At 47.6% G+C, this 15,934-nt stretch overlaps 1 pseudogene; it reads right to left on the reverse strand.

The window, feature by feature from the left end:
• Positions 1-14,940: 14,940 nt before the first annotated feature.
• Positions 14,941-15,553, reverse strand: LOC114592832 (acyl-CoA-binding protein pseudogene; annotated as a pseudogene).
• Between the last annotated feature and the right edge of the window lie 381 nt (positions 15,554-15,934).

Consider the following 15,934-nt stretch of genomic DNA (forward strand, 5'->3'; position numbering starts at 1 on the left):
TGTTTCCCAACCTTTTTTGGGCAAAGGCACACTTGTTTCATGAAAAAAATCTCGAGGCACACCACCATGCCAGATGGGGAAAGGTCACTTTTTACTTATGTAAAAAAAAAATAAAAAAATAGTAACAGCATAGAAGGTAATGGTTATCTCTTTGATGTCTGATGGGAGGGCATTCCACAGGGCGGGCGCCACTACCGAGAAGGCCCTCTGCCTGGTTCCCTGTAACCTCACTTTTCACAGTGAGGGAATTGCCAGAAGGCCCTTGGCACTGGATCTCAGTGTCTGGGCTGAACGATGGTGGCGGAGACGCTACTTCAGGTATACTGGACCGAAACCGCTTAGGGCTTTAAAGGTCAGCACCAACACTTTGAATTGTGCTCGGAAAGGTACTGGGAGCCAATGTAGGTCTTTCAAGACTGTCGTTACGTGGTCTTGGCGGCAGGTAGCAGCGCTCACAGCTTACGGACTGCACCGTGTAACAGGTGTCTGGCCCAGCAGCCTAAGGCGGACAAGCCACTGAAACAGGCATTCAGAATCCATTCATTTCATAAAACCTGCAGGGCTCAATCTCTGTGTTTGTGTATGTGTGTGTTTCTGTTTTGCCCAAGGGTCTGGGGGTGGGAGAGAGCTCTTTAGCATGATGCTTTTAAAACAATTAAATTATCAACAAACAAACCTGATGATACGAATAGCAACGTCAGGTGCTACCGGGGGGGGGGGGGAGAAGGGGGCCTACTCGGAAGTAAATACTGCATCCAGGCGCAATTAGCGCTGATTTAAGGTGCACCAAGACTGCCTAAAAACCTCACCAAAGATATGCAACAAAGCGCTTCGTTGCAGAGGGGAGAGTTTGTGAGGCTGGAGGGCTTCTATTCTACATGCGGGGGTTGGGGGGGCGAGGAAAATGTGCTCCGTGGGGGGGGCGGGGAAGGCAAGAAAAGGAGCTGAGCTCTAACTATAGGCTCCCACGCTTGAGCAGGCCCGACTCGGTGGGGCGGACCACCCTCTCTCCTGGAGGAGGAGGAGGAAGAGGAGGAGGAGATTCCCATCCACGGCGTGGCCTCCCGCGCTCCTGAACGGGAAATCTCTGCAGCCCAAGACTCTCCGCGAGGCAGCTCCTCCCTTCCTGCCTTGAGCCGCCGCCAGCCGCGCCCCCCTCCCCAGTTATCTGCTGCCTGCCAAGCCCCGCCCCTCTTCATTGTCCTCCCCTTCTGTTTATTCCCCTTCCTCCATCCCTCGCTTTTTTCCCTCTCTTTCCTTTTTTTAAAAAAATATTTTCTCTTCCCCTTCTTTTTTTCCACCCTTTCTTTTTTCTCTTTCTCCCCCCCCCTCCTCCCCGCCCTCCTGGGTTAAAGGATTTGAGCAATGGGTCTGGAGGTGGAGCTCGTCGGAGAATTAGCCCGACTCGCCCGCCTCCCTCCCACGGCACACTAGGCAACGTCCGGCGGCACACTAGTGTGCCGCGGAACACCGGTTGGGAAACACTGGTTTAAACCACAGTGCCACCCGCGTCCCATCTCACCTTACTATGCGCAAAAACACCAAGTCCCATTTGCCCCTTGGTTACCCGCTTTTGTTTTTCCACAGACCTGTTGGCACTCTTTGCAATCTGACCTGGACAGCCCTCTCCTTTCCACGCAATTTCATCTCCTGCCTCCCCCCACCCCTTTTTATATTAGTAAACAAAATGCTCACAAATAATCCACTCCCCGGTGAAAATCCTTGGGGCACCTTGCTGATTACCTCCCACTTCACAATCCTGAATTTCTTCAAATGCATGCGGTGCTCTCCTAAGCTTCTTTACCGCTGAAAGACGCTGTGCCAGAAAACGACATCTGTGCTCCATAAGAGATTTCATCTGTTCCGTTGCTTGAAATATCTGCCAGCCAAGGCGCGCAGTCGGGGGTGTGGGTGCATTCCCTTTGTAATGTGTGCACACACACATACCCATGATGGGTGTTGGGCCTTTCACATGTGCAACTTTGCTGGTGATGCCAAAGACATATCCTTCAATTGTTTGTGAATGAAAGCAGGGGTGTGCACAAGTGAAACCTGCACCAAAATTTTGCAGCATGGAGTTCCAAACAGCTACCGTATGTCTCCTTCCATGATATTCCATTCCCTCTTCCCCCTGGTTTTCCACTACTCTATCCCAATGGTCAGCCATGGTCCTCTTTCCCACGGCCACTATGTATCACCAGCCTTTGTTTTTCCAAGGACGGGGGAATAATTGCTTCTTAAGATTCTTCCCACTAAAATGATGTTGTTCTGCAAACTGTAGGGCAGGCACCCCCAAACTCGGCCCTCCAGATGTTTTGGGACTACAATTCCCACCATCCCTGACCACTGGTCCTGTTAGCTAGGGATGATGGGAGTTGTAGTCCCAAAACATCTGGAGGGCCGAGTTTGGGGGTGCCTGTTGTAGGGTTTCCCCAAGACAACCAACAGCCCTCTCTTGTGTTGTGGATGGTGCTGTTTCAGCTACATACTGTACACTGAGAATGGGTTCAAAATGTATCTATAATACTATTCTCACACCAAGTATCTGTAATGCTGCTCCTCTCTGCCAGCATAAGTCCTGTTCATTTACTCTGTGTTAACAACAACAATTATTTTATTATTTATTACCCCACCCCCAATCTGGCTGGGTTGCCCCAGCCACTCTGGGCGGCTTCCAACACATATAAAAACAAAGGGCTGCCTTCAGATGTCTTCTAAAAGTTGTGTATTACTTTATTTCCTTGACTGGAGGGTGTTCTATAGGGAGGGTGCCACTGCTGAGAAGGCTCTCTGCCTGGTTCCCTGTAATCTCACTTCTCGCAGTGAGGGAACCGCCAGAAGGCCCTCGGAGCTGGATCTCAGTGTCCGGGCTGAACGACACGGAGGTGGAGACGCTCCTTCAGGGCTTTAAAGGTCAGCACCAACACTTTGAATTGTGCTTGGAAACATACTGGGAGCCAGGGTAGATCCTTTGGCCCGGCCCGAGCAATATCTGAAGTAAGGTGTACTGTAAGCTGACTATAAAATTTCCTTTAAATCAACAGTGCAACTTAACAATGTTTATTAAAACATCTAATCTCACAAAGGATCTGACTGTACTTATAAAACTGCAGTAAATCAAACGTGTTTAGCAACATTTATTATTTGGACAGGTGTTTACAGGGAAGAAGAGAAGGGAAGCAGCGTGCCAACATTTGGTGAGTGTGTGTATTTGCATTTTTACATGCATGGTTACAAGGGTCAAGATACATCTGCCCCTTGCTAATATATTTAAGGTCTAGAGAAGGGGTCAGCAGATTTTTTCAGTAGGGGGCCGGTCCACTGTAGACCTTGTGAGGGGCCAGACTATATTTTGAAGAAAAAAATGATGCAAGAGTACCATGAGCCCCAGTGGCTGCGTACCTGAATATTGCAAGTGGCAGGGGCTGGCGGCGGAGGGACAATGAGCGGCGCATGAAAGACCTCCAGAGAGGGGCAGCTTAAAATGGTGGCCGCTTGAGCGCTGCTGCTGCTGGCACCAACAAAGCCCAGCCCCCTTCCTCCTCTAGGCAGGGCGGGGAGAAGCCAGGAGGAGGGAGGGAGGAGGCGCCCCCACCGTGTGAGGGAGAGGGAAAGAACACATGCGCTGGCGATTCCTAGACCATCTGTGGGCCAGATCCAGAAGGCAGTTGGGCCTGATCTGGCCCGCGGGCCTTAGTTTGCCGACCCATGGTCTAGAGACCTAAGCGAAAGGCTGATACCTGAAGAACTCTAGTGCACAGCACAGGTAAATTCTGAAGAGCAGGCTACACTCCCAGGGAGACTCCATATCCGCACCCGCAGAAAGTGTCCAAAAAGGCAGGCTGGTGTGTTGATTCATGATAGATAGATAGATGATAGATAGATAGATGATAGATATAGATGATAGATAGACAGATATACCCCCCCAAAGAGCTGCTATACATAGCAGAATACACTTTTTTTTAAGGATCTGCAGACAATCATTGAATAGTGAGCCGGTAAATGTGGTGCAATGGTTAGTTAGGGTAATGGAGCTTGAGTGAAGAGACCCAATCCGTCACGTGGCATGACTGCAAACCTATGCATAGTTACTGAAGGCGGAAGTTCCACTGAACTAGTGACTGCATAGGTTCAACCTGAAAAACACATTTGATTTTAATATAAGATCTTCAGCCAGCTGAGTTGCACGCTTTCACATTCTGTTAGAAATGCAAGCGATGTTGCTGTTTGAATTGCCAGCAGCATGAAGAAGGAACCCAGTCAAAGGAGAGAAGGCCACACATTAGAAGATGCACACGGGTTGCAGAGATCTGATTTTTCCATGTGCGCTTTTGTCCACACTTCAGCGCTTTCTGTTTATATTTTTATTAAATATTATCTTTAATAAGGAATATAAAAGGCAAGTCTCCCAGTTACATGGAACAATTCAGCATTTCACCCCAACAAGCTCCACCCAGTAACACAGTGAACACCGTTTCCTCGGTGTGTTTTCTGATAATGCACAAGAAGTGTCCAATCTCTGCAGCAAAGAGGGATGGCTCTAAGGGAAGGTTATGGCAGGGAAAGAGAGGTCATGATCAGTGGGGGTGGTATGAATTAATTTCAGAAGAGAGGCTGCCTCCTGGATGTTCCAGCTTAGGAGACGGGAAGCACCCAGTTTTAGAAGGATTTGGTACCACTGAGAAGACATGCGCCTCCTTCCTTCTGTTGCTTCATGAAACAGGTACCTGGACTGGCTACAGTGAACTTGGGTAGTCTCAAAGCAGCCCTTACATGACAGACAGGGTTGCAACAGAGGCCTGCTTGAGTTTTGTTACCCTACTCCCAAGTTTGCTTAACTTACGCACATTATTATTATTAATTCAATTTATGTTGTTGTTTAGTCGTTTAGTCGTGTCCGACTCTTTGTGACCCCATGGACCAGAGCACGCCAGGCACTTCTGTCTTCCACTACCTCCTGCAGTTTTGTCAAACTCATGTTGGTAGCTTCGAGAACACTGTCCAACCATCTCATCCTCTGTCGTCCCCTTCTCCTTGTGCCCTCCATCTTTCCCAGCATCAGGGTCTTTTCCAGGGAGTCTTCTCTTCTCATGAGGTGGCCAAAGTATTGGAGCCTCAGCTTCAGGAGGCTCAATTTATATACCACCCTTTCAATTGATATACCACCCTTTATCAAAAGATCTCAGGGTAGCGTACAACATTAAAAACACATTACAGAGCACAACTAATAAAAACGTAATAAAAAGCATAATAACAGACAGCATGATAATAAAATCATCCTAATAACAATAGCCCCTTCCCCCAAGCTTTAACAGGCTATAGATTATCTGATGGCCAAAGGCCTGGGTATAAAGAGGAATGTTTTTGCCTACTGCCTCTCTCCACATGCCCCCTGTTTTAAAGAGAACTGTCCCACCTCAGCCTTCCCGACACCTCAACTCCTCCACCCTCAATAAGCGACAGTATCCCACCTCCTGAGAAGCTTGCGTAGCAGTTCCACCCAACCCAATGAGTTGCTTCTGCGCTCTGGTAGACCATAAATGCTTTATACAGGGGTCAGCAAACTTTTTCAGCCGTGGTCCTGTCCACTGTCCCTCAGACCTTGTGGTGGGGCAGACTATATTTTGGGGAAAAATAAATGAATGAATTTCTATGCCCCACAAATAACCCAGAGATGCATTTTAAAGAAAAGCACACATTCTACTCATGTAAAAACACGCTGGTTCCCGCGGGCCGGATTTAGAAGGCGATTGGGCCGGATCCGGCCCCTGGGCCTTAGTTCGCCTACCCATGCTTTAAAAAGACACCTCAGCGTCTCTCCAAAAGGCAAACAGGGAGCCTGTTTTGTCAAGGATGGATGCCATAAAATAGGGACTGTCCCCGGTAAATAAGAGACAGATGGTGAGTGAGAATTATTTAGGCCAACATGGAGAACAGTAACAGGATCCTGAATCCTGTTTCTGAATTCTTGCCCTCGATAACGCATGCGGCGGAAGAACCTGAACACCATATAATGCCATGGTTCTTTGTGTTAATCCATCTGCGGGAACTATTGTCTCTTTACTCAAATGGGCAGATGATCCGGGTTCTGTTCCGTTTTTAAATTGCCGGCAACTACAGCCTCCTTACCCCACCCTCAAGCTTCTGGAAATGATGCTCTGTACATAGCCTAGCACAAATTTGACCTTCATTTCATCCAAAAAGAGAGGGGTGGGTGTGAGGGGGGGGGGAACCACCACCTCCCCTCTCCCCTGCAGTCTGTAATCACTCTGGCTGTGAGTGCAAAAGGGTGGTGTAAAGAGTGAGATTCACTAGAAACAGGAGGCTGGGAGCCAGAAGCAATTTTTCTGCATCTTCTTGAGGAATGAGGTTTGGCTGCTAGCAGAAGGGACTCCTTTGCTGTAGTAGCTCATTCTTGGAATGCTCTCCTCAGAGAGGACGGCTTGGCCCCTGCATTGTATCTCCTTGGCACCAAGTGGAGAACTTTTTAATTTCCCCAGGTCTTTCAGTCTTTAAAAAAGCTGAGTATTTATTTATTTATTATTTATTTTTAGATGATTTTGTTTTCCACTACTGATATTCCCTGTTGCTGGCTTTACTTTTGTTTCATTCCGCCGCTGCTTATTCTGTTTCAGATTTGGTGTTTACGTTTTATTTGTGCGATTTTAACTTTTGCTGTAAACTGCCCCGGTGACCTTTTGTTACTTGGGCGAGTATATATCCATTGCAAATAAATAAAGTCAGTAAATAAAGACTGACTGCTGGATTGGATTGTTAGAAGGGCCATAGGATGCGTTGATAACCATCGCTGAGAAAACTTGATTGAAAACACAACAAAAAGCCAAAACTCTTTTCTGTGGACGATTGAAATATCAAAAGTACCAAAAGGATGACAAAGGTCAGTTACTCCAAAGGAGTCCTTAAAATGGAGGTTCCCATCACCTGATCATGAATGAATGACAGGGCGTCACTTAATTCTGTTAATACGCTATGCCCTGCAGTGTGAACAGAATGTAAGAAATAGAGACAGAAGTGCTAGCATTACAACCAGGAAAACTAACGCAATAACAGCTACAATTGAATGCACACTGATAATGTTCAGTGGCTATTGAATGCTGACTGGCTGTCGGTGGGTGGGTGTGTGTGGTGAAAACCAGGTGGGGGCTAATACAATGGAGTCTTCTGGAAAAGGGCATGGCTGGCAGGCTAGAACCCTGAATGACTGTACTCCACAACAAAGCAATATTTTGTTACAGGTCCCTCTTGCCTTTGCAATATTTTAAAATCCAGCATAAGCGAGCCAGCTAATTGATATAAGTGCTGCAGAACACATCACAAAAAATGTCATCTTTTTTTCACTTCTGAAGTGCCTGACTAAAAATAAACAGTCTGCAATGTCACCCTGGACAAACTGTTCCACACTTTGGGGGATCACGGAAGAAATACCCTGCTCTGCATGCAAGAAGAACATACACACTTAATCAAGTGCATTTTAAAGATCTCTTTTGGAATGGTAGGGCTCCATATGGAACGTTTTGTAGCAAAGGGTGCCAGGTCTTCACCCAGAGATAGTGCCCATACCATCAGAACAGACATAGGGGATCTGTGGCCCTCCGTTTGTTCCATCATCCCTGACCATGAGCCCTGCTAACTGGGTGCTGATGGAGTACAAGATCTGGGGGGCTATGGGTTCCCCATCCGTAAATCACAGCATTAGTGTAGTACGGGACAGTCTTCTCAACCCAATGCCTTCCAGGTACAGTGGTACCTTGGGTTAAGTACTTAATTCATTCCGGAGGTCAGTTCTTAACCTGAAACTGTTCTTAACCTGAAGCACCACTTTAGCTAATGGGGCCTCCTGCTGCTGCCGCGCCGCCAGAGCCCGATTACTGTTCTCATCCTGAAGCAAAGTTCTTAACCTGAAGCACTATTTCTGGGTTAGCAGAGTCTGTAACCTGAAGCATATGTAACCTGAAGCGTATGTAACCTGAGGTACCACTGTATTTTGGACTACAGTGTCTGTCTTCCCTGAGCACTGGCGATGCCGGCTGAGGCGAATGGGAGTTTTAGTCCAAAACATCTGGAGGGTGCTAGATTACAGAAGGCTGGTTTACAGTGACTTAAGGTGCTTCCAAACTGTTGTTGGTTTCGAGTGGGATTCAGTCACACACCAGAAATTCAGGTTGCCCAGTAACAGTTGACTGGGAGATCGTATGCAGAGAAACCTGCTTCTGTCAGGAAACGCCCTTCTGGGAAGAAGATCTGAGTTCAAATTTGCCAGTCACACTCTCTCAGACTGTTTAACTACTTATACTGGGATAACCCCATTTTAACCACTGGAGGACAATGGGATAATAACAACACACATCAAGGGAGTGCAGCTGCCGCGCCTCCAGTGAAGGGGTGGGGAGAGAGGTGCAGTGTCGCCACATGCTCTTAAAGCAGGGGTGGGGAGCTGTGTTCAGCCTCGGGGGCCACATTCCGTTCCCCAGGGCCACATGCCAGTAGTGGGCGGAGCCAAAGTCCAAAGTAAGCAGGGGCAATGAATGTGGCTTTTGCCTTTTTACAGTAGGGTAGTTTCCACACGCATACCATGCCCTCCATCCGAACAAGGAAGAGGCATGATCAGAGTTCAAGGCTTGTTCCAGCCAGACGTAAACATTCAAGGAGAGAGTGGAGCAGGGCCAGGGAGGGGCGTGGCCTGTGAAGAGGGGGCGTGTCTGCAAAGAATCTTGAGGGCCAGATACTGAGCCTTGCCTTGGCAGCTGTACACGCAGAAGCAGTCCACCATCTAAGCACCTAGCTAGCGCAACGTGGGTGCTCAGCCAACATGGTGTTCTTTCAGCAACTGCTAGAGCCAAGTGCCCCTTTCCACCAAAGGCACCCTGGCATAGGCATAGTCAGGATTTATATTGGGGTGGGGACGCAGGACACCCACCTGTCATCATCTTCCGTCTGGCTCTGTCTAGCAGATTCTGAATGAAATGTTTCAACAACAGTTGTTTTAAATAACTTTCTTTTGACCCCAAGTGCTCTGAAAAAAAAATCTATCAAAATCTTCAGTCATTTGAAAACTAGGAAATTAAATTTTAAAAAATTAACACCAGGGAGTACCTTCCATGCGGTTAATGAGTATATTTTTCAAAATTACAAAAAACACTTTGTTTTCACCTTATTATTTTTTTAAACAAAATCTAAACTGAAACAAGTTTTCTTGGATTTCCTGAAAACCTTTTCAGCACTTCTTTTTCAAATTCCTCCTTTTTCCAATGCAGATTTTCTGTGCACACTCAGTAAGCATGGCCCATTTCTACTTTTAGTTAAGTATTTTTATTTATTTACTTGATGGTGGGGGGGGGGAGGAGCCGGCTGCCCCCAACTCCAACCCCTGGCTATGCCTATACACCCAGGGCTGATAAAACAAAGCGGGAGATGGCAGAGAGATGCGCACTGGAGAACAGGCTTGGGGGCCCTTCTGAAAGAGATCTCGCCCCCCCACCTGCCCGAGGCAGGAGGCCTCTTGAAAGGGGACCCCCCTCTCTCGATGTGGCCAGCCAAAGTGGCAACAAAGCAAGCCCCTTTTAAACAAAGAGCAGGTAAGGCGAATAAATCAGCCAGGAGGAGATCAAATTTCCGGTGCACCCAAAAGCCCCTGTAAAACACAAGAGAAAATTGACCTGTCAAGGGAATAGATGGACAATGAGATCACGCCTGCTTTCCCCAGACATCCGCGCGCGCCCTCTCTGGAAATCCATGGGGCGATGCCCGCTTCTGGCCAGAGGGAGAGACAGAGCCGGGGGGTCGTGCGCCCATCCCCACAATGCACCGCCGAGGGAGGCGAGGCATTTAACAGGCCTCTTTCCGAGGGGCGGACGGGCCTCTTTGCGCACAGCCGTGGCACAGCTGTAGCAGCAAATAAGACAATAAAACAGATGAAGACCAGCGATCCTGTCAGCAGACAGTTATAGGGCCTTTCTTTAATTTAATCTCCCGCCGCCGCCCCCTTGAACCATGGAGGGTAACCTCTCCATAACCTCATCCTTCTTTGCTGTGCAATTGGTGGACGCGCAGAGCGCAGGTGTCCTTGGAGCGCGGCGGACAAGTTTGCTGGCTGGCGCGGAGATGGGAAGGTGGAAGCTCTCCGGGACATCTTCCTTAACCTTGACCAGTGGAGGTTGCATCTGAACAGAGAAGCAGAGATTGGAGGAGAGAGGAATGGAGAGGAAGGCAGGAGGAGGAAGCAGAGAAGCCTCCCTTCGGGCTGGCACAGGTTAGGGCTCCTTTTTTAGTGTGTAATAGCTCACCTCCCAGAGAGCTACAGTTCCCAGCACCTTTAAACTACATTTCCCAGGATTCTTGGAGGGGGGAGTCATGTGCTTTAAATGTGCTTTTAAATGGGGGGGGTGTGCAGCTTAAATGACTGTCCCTCCTGGCAAATAGAAGGGGTTGAAATGGAGGCAGTGAGAGATTTTACTTTCTCGGGCTCCATGATCACTGCAGATGGTGACAGCAGTCACAAAATTAAAAGACGCCTGCTTCTTGGGAGAAAAGCAATGACAAACCTAGACAGCATCTTAAAAATCAGAGACATCACCTTGCCAACAAAGGTCCATATAGTTAAAGCCATGGTTTTCCCAGTAGTGATGTATGGAAGTGAGAGCTGGACCATCAAGAAGGCTGATTGCCGAAGAATTGATGCTTTTGAATTATGGTGCTGGAGGAGACTGGACTGAGAGTCCCATGGACTGCAAGAAGATCAAACCTCTCCATTCTTAAGGAAATTAGCCCTGAGTGCTCACTGGACGGACAAATCGTGAAGCTGAGGCTCCAATACTTTGGCCACCTCATGAGAAGAGAAGACTCCCTGGAAAAGACCCTGATGCTGGGAAAGATTGAGGGCACAAGGAGAAGGGGATGACAGAGGACCAGATGGTTAGACAGTGTTCTCGAAGCTACCAGCATGAGTTTGACCAAACTGCGGGAGGCAGTGGAAGACAGGAGTGCCTGGCGCGCTCTGGCCCATGGGGTCACGAAGAGTCGGACATGACTAAACGACTAAACAACAACAACAACAACAAAGTTTGCAATCCACAGAAGGAGAGTAACTCTTAGGAGCCAAGGTCCCTTCACCTCCCCCCAATAAAATATTTGAGGGGGATGCCCCCCCAAGTGGATGGATATTGTCATTCAAATAGTGTGTGCGCGCCCACCACATCATGTGATTGCTTATGCGGGGCAGGGCTTACCTGCCCCAATATTTTTTTCTAGTTGGCACCCCTTTTAAAGCTACAACCTGAACCCCACTTACCTGAGAATAAGCCCTATTGAATTCAACAGCAGTTTCCTTCTGCGTAGACATGGTAATGTTCTGCAATCCTACATACACTTATCTAGGAGTAAGCCATACTGAGCACAACGGGATTTTACCCTTAAATAGGCATACATAGGATTGCACCCTGCATGCTTACTTGAGAGTAATAAACCCCAGTGAGCTGAGGGAGACTTGCTTCTGCACTAATAGGTGTAAGGTCATGCCGTCTGGATGCAAATGTAAAGGCTTTTACTAGGGAGTAAGTCCCCTTGAGCTCCCCAGAAGTTATTTTTAACTAAACATACATTAATATTGCCGCGTGTTTATAACCTGCTGTTCTGCACAGCACTCAAAAGTGGCTTACAGAAGATTAAACAATAAAAACAAATAACCAAAACAGCACTTAAAAAAACTAAACAGTACATTAAAAAATCAGCAGTAAAACTTAAAAGCAGCAATAATAGCAGCCATAAAATGACTTAAAAGCAGCAGTCAGAAATAAATTAACAGAATACTGAACATTAGAAACCATTTGGGGGGGGGGGGTTGTCCTTGATAGACATCTAAAATCGAAAGGGGAGAGTGCCTGGCAGTTCTCCATCAGAAGGGCATTGCACAGTTTTGGAGCCACCACTGGGAAGGCCCTGCTTGCCTGTTCTAAAGTGGGACAGGAAACAAAGCTTCTGACATTCCTCTCAAAATGTAGGCAAATCCATGAGGGGTGAAGTTTTTTGGGGTTTTTTGAGCTAATGCTGTTTGAACATTTAGGGCTTTAAATTTGGGCACCAGCACTTTAAATTTGGGCTAGAAAAAGGCAGGTAACAAATGCAGATGATAAAATCAGAGTGATGTGCTCTGATCATCTGACCTCATGAGAGATCGCCAAAGTTCAGGGCAGGGTTGGAAGCATCCCCCCTCCTCCCACTAATATTTCCCACTTTCTCCATCTTTCAGTCACAATATATTAAGGTCCTGTATAGCAGTGTTTCCCAACCTTTTTTGGGCAAAGGCACACTTGTTTCATGAAAAAAATCTCGAGGCACACCACCATTACAGCCCCGTGACGTCAGCACGCAGCGTCACGCCGGGAGGGACGCACGAAAGTGTAAGTTTCAATTTTTCCCCCTCCCCCTTGCCTTCCTTCTGTGCCAACCGCCAAAAAGCCAAGAAAAAAGCCAAGACTTTAGGGCAGCAGGTCGACACGGAAGAAGCTCCTACCTAAGGACAGGTGCGACGGCCGTGTCCTCTTCTGCCACACTTGGCAGCCCTGCCTCACGGTCGTGACTCCCACCCTGATTTCTCCCCGCAGGTCGAGCGGCACAGGCAGCCCAATGTGTCCAGCCCAGACACAAGCCCCGCTTCCCCACTCTAGATCCTGAATGCGACCAAGTGCTCTGGACTCCCGAGCAGGGTGGGAAAGAGGACTCGCATCTGGTAGCCTCCGGGCTCCTCGCCTGCTCGAGGGATGGCATTGCAGGCAAGCTGCCGGCCGTCGCCATCACCGCCCCCTCATGCGAGTGGACCTGCCCGGAGTGGTGGGCCGGGGGAGGCTCGCTCTCTGTGGGGATGTGGCCCGCACGCGCGGCCCCGCTTCCTCCTGCCCAGGGCTGAGCTCCTTACCCGCGATCTCGGTCTCGCGCACGCGGATCCCACTTATTCCGAAGCTCGCACCACTAGCCGGGGCTCTCACACCGTGCCAGGGCGAGGCGGCGCGGCCCACTGACATCATCGCGGCTCGCCGCCGCCCTCGACTTCCCTGTTCCCTCCCCTCCCTCGGGTCGCCGTGGTTACCGAGGACTGCAAGTTGCTCGGGCGAGCGTGGGGCATTAAGTGGGAGAAGGAAAATTAAAATTAAAACTCGCCTGAAGGCCGCCTCTCCGGATATCTTTCGAATTTTTTAATTTTTCCCGCGGCACACCAGGCAACATCTCGCGGCACACTAGTGTGCTGCGGAACACCGGTTGGGAAACACTGCTGTATAGGACGGATTCGATTCTTGCTCCTGTAGTGAAGGTTTTTGTAGTGACAGAATTCTTGCCATGCAATGGAGGGGAGGGAGTAACCTTGCTGGAAGAGAGGATATCTGTATTGCAGGGAAATCGTCATTTCACTGCATTATTATTATTATTATTATTATTATTATTATTATTATTATTTCCAGGTAAATTAGTTGATTGACAGCCTGTCCAGTACTGCAGAAAGAGTCCCTGAGAAAGCAAGAGAAGGGGGCATTCATGAGACAAAGTAGAATCGCTGCAACTGCCCCCACGATTCCACATCTCTCGAAAGCTCTGTGTCCCGTCATGCTCTGAATATATTCTTTTGGCTCAGACCAGAGCGAGGCTGGGACATGCAAACGCAATCAGAATAGAAGACAAACCTTTTGGTCCCACTAGCAGGAAGCTGTCCAATTTTTAAAGAGTTCAGCCAAAAACTACAAATACCTTATGAGTTTCTAAAACTCTGGCCTAAGTCAACTGGGGCGTAGGAGTGCAAAACTGGAGTGAAACATGAATATTTGCAGAACGGTTTATTCTCATTAACAGGATTACCTGGCCTTCAGTATTGATTGGCCTGAGAAGTTTAGTGCTTATTTGTCAACACGATGTGCTAAAATTCATTCATCCAGACCAATGACATCAGAAAGCCAGCTGTGCTTCAGCAGACAGAGTGCTGGAAACAGAATGGCAGACCTTGGTTCACATCCCCAGGTCAGCCAGGAGCTCAGTGGGTGGCCTTGGGCAATTTACTATCTCTCAGCCTCAATTTCCCATCTATAAAGTGGGGAGGATAATGACCTGCCGCCTCTCAGAGTTGTGAGGATGAGCAAGAGATAAATATGGTAAAGCGTGGTGTGCATTAAGTGCGCTATATAAATGATAAATTGTGACATGCCCTGGGCCATGTGACACCCACTAACCAATCTCAAATTACAGAATTATTGATTATTAAACAGCATATATCAAATTAAACAAAAAAAACACCAGTCAGATGTGGTCATTCCAGTGTGCGTTTTCCCCACTTTGAATATCTGCTTCATCCCTAATTGATTTGTTTGTTTTTATTTATCTGACAAAATTTATAAACCGCTTAATATATATTTAAAAAGATATTTAAGCAGGTTACATGAAGTAGTGTCACACACACACACACACACACACACACACACAATGAAATTTTAAAACAAGTGCCACAATAATAGAATGATCAAAAATAAGACCAACAGAATTTAAAAAGAAACATGCATAATAATTGCATGTCTGGGTAATGATTTGCCAAATGGAAATGAGTTTTTAGTAGGTATCTAAAACAGGGCAGCGAGGGCACCTGCCTGATCTTAACAGTCTGGGAGTTCCAGAGATTCAAACTGTCACAGTGAAAGACTGATTTCTTACAGAGGCAGAAAAAACCATTGTATGGCACTTGTGGAAATGCACATCTCCCAGATAGAAATGGTCAAGCGAGCATGTACTGTATGGGTCAAGCAATCCTGCTAAACTGGTCCCAATATGGTGTGTGTGTGTGTGTGTGTGTGTGTGTGTGTTTATTATACATACCATTAGAAGTAAATTTACACAGCTATTAATCATAGGAAGTGGCATCAAGTCTTGCATACTGTGTAACACAGTTTAAGTAGAGTAGTAAGGCATGAATCCGTTGAATGGCATGCAGGAAGGGGTTTGTTGCATTCCGTATTTTTCCTTCAGCTCTTCCACTTTTTTAATATATGCTTTCACTGTATCTTCTTTGGACATTCCTTTCAAGGCATTCCAGACGTCCCACTTGGCGTCTGCCTTTGAAATCAAGCATCCCACGATGGCCTGTATTTACATCTCAAACTGTGGCCTGCTTGTACAGTGGGACCTCGGGTTAAGAACTTAATTCATTCTGGAGGTCTGTTCTTAACTTGAAACTGTTCTTAACCTGAGGTACCACTTTAGCTAATGGGGCCTCCCACTGCTGTCGCGCTGCTACTGCGCAATTTCTGTTCCTATACTGAAGCAAAGTTCTTAACCTTTGGGTTAGCGGAGTCCGTAACCTGAAGCGTCTGTAACCTGAGGTACCACTGTAATGGCTATAAGACACCCAGCATATCTTGATCTGTTGATTGGGTCTTCAGCTCCTTGACTTCTTCTACAGCTTTTTCAAACTCTGCCTGTGTCATAGTTGCAGAAGCGCTCAGTGACCTCTTCCCAGTGCAACAAAAGGGTGAACTGCGCCTGCTCTCGTCTAAGGTTACCAGATTTTTTTCAAGAAATCCAGGGACACTTCTCAACTTCAATGGATTTTGTATGGGGACTGATTTGTAAATCTGGGGACTGTCCCCAGGAAACGGGGACGTCTGATAACCTTACTCTGGTCCCAAGATGTTGAGGGCTTTATATAATAATAATAATAGTAGCAGCAGCAGCAGCTTGAACTTGGCTGCCTTCCTTGTGAAATAAGGTGTGTGTGTGTGTGTGTGTGTGTGTGTGTGTGTGTGTGTGTGTGGTCCTCTATACTGATTGGCGCCTCCAGCCACAAACTCACATCCCAAAAATGTTTCCGTTTCCCCACCTCTCAACTTGGTATCCCCAGAGGAATGCCTTTTCCAGCAAGCACCTGGTCTCTCCATGGGGAATG

The sequence above is a fragment of the Podarcis muralis genome, chromosome 2 (assembly GCF_964188315.1).
Source record: "Podarcis muralis chromosome 2, rPodMur119.hap1.1, whole genome shotgun sequence".
Taxonomy (NCBI): Eukaryota; Metazoa; Chordata; class Lepidosauria; order Squamata; family Lacertidae; genus Podarcis; species Podarcis muralis.